An 8,019-nucleotide genomic window follows, 5' to 3' on the forward strand; every position below is an offset into this window, starting at 1 on the left:
CCGTCTTTCAACTTACACGAAATATGCATTTGCCCATCATCATGTTTCAGCCAAGAAATAGAGCAATATTTCACCGAAATGCAATACCATGGGGCTGCTGCAATCGGCGAAAAGAATTCAACTTCGAAATCGCGCTGTTCAGCTGGCAGAAAAAAAAGTCCGTCGACGATCCAATTTCCTATTTTCAGGAGAATGCAAATTTTCGTTCCATTTTCATAATTTAACTGTGTTAAATTGGTCGTTCGTTGTCGTGAATCTGACGGTCATATTTCTGTGTCATTTATTTGCACGTTTATTTCATTCCGGCCATTTGAATTACATTCACTTTGTCACTACCTGTCATTTCACACAGTCTGTATGCCGAATCCTATAGCACGGGAAATAGTACACGTAACAAAATCACAGTTTTTCTGCGTCATTTTTATAACAACGAAAATGCATCACGAAATTGGCTCAAGATGAAAAAATTCTGTTCTTTCGTTTCGAAAATAGAATAATAATAAATTTAATTATATTTCGGGCATACTTGAAATGAATGCAGTCAAAGCGCACGCTCCACCAATTTTTTTTTTTGATGTCATTAAGTATGGTAATAATGAAGGAGAATCTGTATGATTAACTAAATGAAATGTGAAGATGGAAACAATTTATGGAAAAACCCACTTTTAGTTTTCTCGCTGTAAAGCGCCACGATATATAGTTTTTGACATTATTCATTTGAATGGCTTTGCACAAGCTCAAAGGCACCAGATAAATGAATGTTTTGTTCAAATGTAATTTCGCTGAAGCATCATTCACTTTGTCACAAAATCATCTTCATTTATTAATCCCCGGTGTCGGCAAATGGTTTGCCGAATGAAATAATGTGTGTGTGTGTGCGCATGTAACGTATCTCATTTTGGAATCTACTACACCGTTCAAATTCATTTGGAACAAAGTAGTCCGGATAACGGTGTGTTCGGCAATGCAATTAATTAATCTGAAACAGGCAATTTGGCAGTAATACACATGAGCAGTGTTTCCTTCAAAAAACGAAAACTGTTTTAATGCAATGTTAAACACATGAATTACAATTAAATAAATCGACGTAGCAATAGTAGCAGCACAGCACACAGCTCATAATGATAGATGAAACAAATTATACCTCATACAGTGAATGTACAGCGAGACAACAAATGTGATGCGCGAGCGCGAGCGCAAGAGAGAGAGTAGAGACGAAGAGAGCAATGGCAAATAAAATGGAAATGATGGGAAGTACTTTGTGCGCCGGTTTAAACCTTTTATTTCATCATGATTACACATCGTTTTCGGAATTATCTAAATAAATTTTTCTTCTCTTACGTGCGTTGTAGCAATGACCATGAACTATATATTATTCAATTCAATTCGTGATTCAAGTGCAGGATGGAAATCCAGGGAAAATAATAGTGAAATCAAAAGCGAACGAACGAGAATGGACCGAAATTTAATTTATTTTCCAGAATAAATCTCTTCACAGCTTGAAACGAAAACACGCTGACATTGTTTGGCAATCAATACATCCATGTCAATCACGATTTTGAGTGTACAATGTGCATACATTCGAATAAATACCATTCATTTTATCAAATGATTCGTTTCAATGGCAACGTTCCCCGTTTTTCCATTTGCTGTACATACTGAACCGGTGATAAATTGAAATGAACTGAATAGACGATTGAGAGAAAAAAGTGTAGTTCAAATGATATTTATTGTATTGAATCATTCTCATCGGATGGGATTCATTCATACCACTGAAGTGGCCCAATGAAAGAATTTTGCATGCGAATTCCAAAATCATATGGGTATGATTGAAGAAAAAAAAATAGATTCGACTACACCGTTGCAAAAAGCATAGCTCTTCTGTGTTCGAACATTTTTCTGCCAAATGAAATGATGTTCATCTGTTCAACATGGTACGCAAGCGAATAGTTCCGATTAATTTTAAACATTTTTGCTGAAAATATGGAATCAATTCTGAAGCAAATATTTTGAAAGTAATAATTTTGTTATTTTATCCCTGGCTACGTACAAGGCTACGTACAATATATAAATATTGAATTAATCTCCATCCCCGAAAATGCACATGTGCATTTGAAAATGGTTGTTGTGTATACGGATCAGCGTCATTTTCAGTTATTTCACGCACCGTAAATAAAAAATTGCATACAAATTGAAATTTACGAATGAATCTGCCATGTTTCGAGCGGAAAAGTATGTGTACACATGTCAAGTATGTAATTAAAAGTAGCATACAACGTATTAGGTCTGATCGAATAATTCGCCAAATATTTTATAATTGAATTGATTCGTGAGCCGATTTGAATACAGAACTCGTAAATTGCATCCCTACTGTTTATGCGACGTCATTTCATTCGTCAGTCCAAAATAGCTGCCAACAACGGTACACAATTTCCAGAATAAATTAAACGAGTATTGGTTATATAGTTTGTCAAATGCATTTATATAGGGTTTTTACGTTAAAATTTCTATCGATTAATTTACAGTGTGATTAATGGCTGAACGAATGAAAAAAAAACATTTGTTAATTTTGGACTGTAAAATATTTTTGAAATGCAGATAACACAATATCGTAACATCATTGTTTCATCCAATTTAGAAAAATATTCGCAATTATTACGCGGCAAACAAAGCAAAATAAATATTTCATGTTGATGTTTCAGAGTTTAGTTATGATACAACAATAACACACGATGGTATGTCAATAAAGTCGGTTCGGAATATTTTTAGAAGAAACATGATTTTCATTTAATTAAAATCAATCAAATTCCTACAAATAACCGGCATTATTTCATCGCTGACTAGCGAGTAGTAAAAGTGGTTCAAATGTAACGTCTCCTTTGCAAACTGATTTTTCTCTTAGAACTCTCTAGTCGGCAAGACAAGGAAAAAAATCGATGCAAACAAGAAATCCAATTTGGTAACCAACACACGTTCCAACTAAGAAAAAAAAAAGAAAAGAAGGTGAAATTTTCATATTCGATACACTTCCATAACTTTATTATCTTATTTACACTTCGTGACCCCAACTGTGCCGTTATGATCGAATGAACACGGATTTGATGCCAACAAAAATGCTGAAAGGGCGCAAATCTGTGCCCATTTCCATTGGACGCGTAGTTTTGTTGCTATGTCTTACTATCGAAATGTTCGAAATCGAAAAAAATGGACAATTTTTCCACCCAAAGATATTGGGGCGACGAAGAGAGATGGAAGAAAATATGGCAAAATACGCATAGAAGATTCGTTGCCGGTGCCCATGAACGCACACAAATTTATCATAGTTATTGCTTATAACGCATTTACTTGTTTTCTCGCTGATTTTGGTATTCGCTAGTTGAGCCGGAATACCTATATACGACTACAGTATTTTGTACGGTTTTTGGGAACCGAGAACGGTGTCACCCTCGAGCCGAAATTATTACTGGGCTTGTGCTTCGATTTTATAAGCAAGAATTGCTTTGGATTTGATTGTATACACGTTAACATTTGATTGTTTATCGTTGCGATGATGTGTCCCAAATTACACGGCACACTCGGCCATCAAGCCTTTCAATATTTTGCCGTTGTTGTATTTATTCTACGCTTTTGCTACCGTTGATTTATCGAAAATGTAGACGTGCTTCCGGCAGATATCCATTGATCGGATTTCATTGTTGGGCATCATTAAGTCCATGCAAAAGGTATTGCTAATGTTTTCGAAATCCTGTCGAATACATTCAAGCCATATCGTTGGCATTGAGTAATAATTCAAAATATAATCAGACAAATGGATGGATTTGCAAATGCTCAATCATGTTCCATTGTGTTGGGCATCAATTAAAGAGAAGTAAATGGCTTGATTTATGGCTAAATTCAATAGCTTTAATTCTGTTAATCAGATCTACTATATACTTCTTACACTCTGCGAGATAACACTCTGTTAGGAAATCGTCCGTAAAAATTTATTGTGTGATGAAACTTAACGATGGATCTCCAGGAAAATCCCGTAAAGCCGTAGATGGTTTTAATTGTGAATTTCAGTGCGCTGTAGGCCCGTCTATTTTCAATGGCCGTAAAACGGTTTGCAACTTCCGAAATTGGCCACTCAATGCATCCACCCCAAATTCGAAACGAAGAGAAATCTCGACAATCGTAAAGTGTTTATACATTATTTGCACTCAACGGAACGCGTGATAATTGTGATTGTTCATATCATCTTCTGAATATCTCATCTCATCTGGCGATTGCTTTTACGGCGACGAATATCATTAGCAATAGCCAGAAAATCGTTTCGGAATCGCTTCAATGCTCAATATTTCTGATCAAAATGGCACCGTCCGTACATCAACAAAACTCAATCGCTCTCATACAATTTTGGAGACGCTATTCGTTTTAATATGTTTATCATTTATTTTCCATTTGATTTGCTTTCGTCTTGTCGATTCGGCTGTTGTTCTTTGTTTACTCATTTTATATGCTCCGGTCAAGAGTGTGCCTCCTATCTACACTCTCTGGCGTTTCTATTTTTTTTTTTTCGTTTAAGTTGACTTCAATTGCTTTCCTTCGCTTATGTATTTTCGATTTCAAATTGTTCGAAGACTTCGATTTGTTCCATTTTATATTATGTCTTATGTTTTCCATTTTACTCTCCAAGAGTCGCATACAATTCGCAAGAGTTCGTTACATAAGAAAACTGTGTCAATATTATTGAGTTGATAAAAGTGCAGGAATTGTCAAGTATTGTATTGTGTATATTTTTATGTTTATATGGGACATGGGTATTTATGATGGGGCAATTTTAATTTGACATCAAACATTTCATTGGGTTTTATGGCACAGGAATGAATATACTGATTCGATTGTCCTGTTTCGAGCGGCATTTATATACCAACTTATTGGATGATTCCGGTTTTATATCTACAAAGATGCTATTTTTTTGTTTACCTCATATTCTATCGATAGAATGTGGGTTGCTCTCCTCCGATCCGGATCCGAATTCTATTTGACAAAGAAAAACAAAATGACAGCATTTAACATCAAAAAGCTAAAGTGTCACTCTCCAGACGAATGTTAGGTGGCATTGCAAATTCGATTCAGCCATTTTTAAGCAATTGAATCTGCGCTTTTTTTGTTCTTTCATCAATTGTATCGACCTGTTGTTTGTCTAAACAAATATCAATTGCCATCACGCACTCAAAAGTAGCTCACGAAATGACTTTGTTTTTATCAAAGGAAATCAACGGAGGGTGAGGGCGAATCGTGAGCAGGCAAATTTGAAAAATTTCAAAGCAAGAATTATGCTGCTATTCACATCAATGTCTGGTGAATCATAAAAACTGGTTTAGTGTGAGTACGTTCGAGAGATGTGTATGAAATGCGATAATAAAAAAATTGTGTGCCTGGAACATTTTTGCACGCAAATCGGTGTTCCTTTACTGGCTTACTTGAAACGAAATCACGGATCTTGTGTCCTTTTAATCCTTTGTGTGCATCGATTCCGTTGTTGTACCAAATAGAATAGATAAAACGAAAACACACACACACATATATATCCATTCGATTCAACGATGAAAAACATATTTGCCATGTAAAAGCAATCCGGGGAGTAAAAAAACCATCATGCAAAATGGAAACGTTGAACGAAAAGGAAGTCAATAGCCATATCGCGTCCCATTTCACCATTGCCACACATATCTGCATGCTAAACGAAAACATGCGAAAGAATCAAACAGAAAATCGCACTATAAAAATGGAAAAATCAACTCACAATCAGATCATGATTTCATCCCCCTCTCTTCTTTTGTATTTTATCACGGTATTCGTCTTCATTCTTGCACATAAATCGAAGCAAACGGAAAAGCGGAAAGCGAACGATTTTTTTTCTTCTTTCGGCAGAGGGTCGTAGAAAGATCACATACACACGCACATACTATCAGATTCAAATACACATTGCTGCCATATTTCATCGATTCGACATTGCTTTTGTTCATTTGACTCTCTTCTTATATTGGCTTTTGTTCGATTTCAAAGGCACATCTATAAATCGGTATAAGCTCACAAACATCAGAATATGTGCTTGATGTACGCGGTCGTAGTCATCGTTCGTGTACGATAATATGAGCATGTTGAACTAGAATCATCGCGGAACGAAACCAAAAATTGAACAAGAAAATATCACATTTTATGCTTGTTCTATTTTTTTTCCTTCTGTTGCGTTACTGCAATCTTTTGTGTGTGTGTTTTTTTTCGGCGCTTTGTTGGAGTTTTTTTTATGATGCAACATGTAACTGTTATTCATTTTACGGCACTTTGTACGCTCGCACGAGAGATGTGTAATGTATATTTGAATCGGTTCACCAAAACACACAGCGGTAGTTGAAGCACGCGAAAGCAATGCACGCGCAATGTTCCCATAAATTATTTCCACTGCGAATTGTGCAGACAAAAAAAAACGCATAAAAGGATAAGATGCTATTTCATCCATCGAAATGGTGTGGCATTTCATTGCGATTTCGAGGAAATATATATATCGCTTACATGTGTATGTGTGGATGTGTAAGCTGAGAGATAATCTGGTGTGAGTGTGCTTCGTGTTTTTTTTTGAAGGGAGCGATAAATAGGATAAATCCAATGAAATAATAAATAGTCAGCACTGATGAGTGTAAAATATCAGGCGCCCACGGCAAACAAATACTGCCTACAAGAAAAAAAATGTGTAGAACTCAAAATTTATTGTCAGAGAGTGACATTTAAATATGAAATGCATAATAATGCGACTGACAAAATGATACATGTACAACGGTAAACGAAAATATGCTCAGACATTTTCATTCGTCCAGAGCATACACACAGCGTTGAGGGCACACGATTTTTTTTTCTCGTCATTTTGCCACACACAAAATATACACATATAACGATTACTATCGAGAATGTCTGTCTGTTCACTCTGCAAGCAATGATATCCTTTTATGATGGCAACCGCGTTTTATGACATGCAACATAAAAAAAAAAGAATAGAATGTCCCCATTTTCATTTCAAAACACTGTTATGAGCGATGGGGAAAAAAAGAGGCGAGTAAAAATTTTATGCTTTCCCGAAAAAAAAAATTATTCATTGCATTTCAAGACAAAAGTGTGAATATATGTGCTGTACAAAAGCAGACTTTTTCACTATTTCGCTCTCCTGGGCACTGTGTCACTCATAATTCATGCCAACTAAAATTCTAGCTGCGCTCATTGCACACACAAAAACCAACGGACTTTCCAACCGATCGACCAAGCAACCAACAAAGTAAGTGACTCGAGAAGCGGAAAATAAAACGAAACCACGACGGAAGAGAGCCACGAAAATAGAGAAGTGGCGGTGCAATGAAAAGAAAAGTGCACATAATGTGCTTAATTTGAAAATTAAATCCATTAAATTATTATAACTTTTTTTATATTTTAATTTTCCTGTTTATTTTGCCGTGTGTTCACTATACCTGACGCCTGTACTGTACATACCTCAGTAATATGTTTCGCCCTTTTTTTCTATCCCTCCCTCTCTTATTTTCTCATTCTCTTTCTCTCCTACAAGCACTCAAACTGGGAAAAAAGTACATAAAAAATGTTATGTTTATACGGAGAAAAAAGAATGGGAATTTAGTTCAGTGTGCCATAAAACGGCAACATCGCTCGAGTGCTTATTTTTCTGGCCCAATTTTACATTATTCGTTTTAACACTCGGAAATGTTTACGTGGAAATATGAAAATATTGCGGTGTTAGAGCGTTACAAAGCAAGATATTCAACGTCAAATAATGTAGCAAATTATTATGAAATTATTCGGTTTTATGTTACGAAAAAGAAGTGAAAAAAAAACGAAATCTCCTGAAAATTGAAACTGGTTATTACGATAAACATGAATAAGTAATTTGTGGATGAGCGATTTAGCAGCAAAACTCCTATTAATTTGGCAAAAGCCATTCAAAACTTGAAAACTGTACTTGAATCATTGTAT

The sequence above is a fragment of the Sitodiplosis mosellana genome, unplaced genomic scaffold, assembly GCF_009176505.1.
Source record: "Sitodiplosis mosellana isolate CC-2019 unplaced genomic scaffold, AAFC_SMos_1.0 Smas_scaffold_1, whole genome shotgun sequence".
Taxonomy (NCBI): domain Eukaryota; kingdom Metazoa; phylum Arthropoda; class Insecta; order Diptera; family Cecidomyiidae; genus Sitodiplosis; species Sitodiplosis mosellana.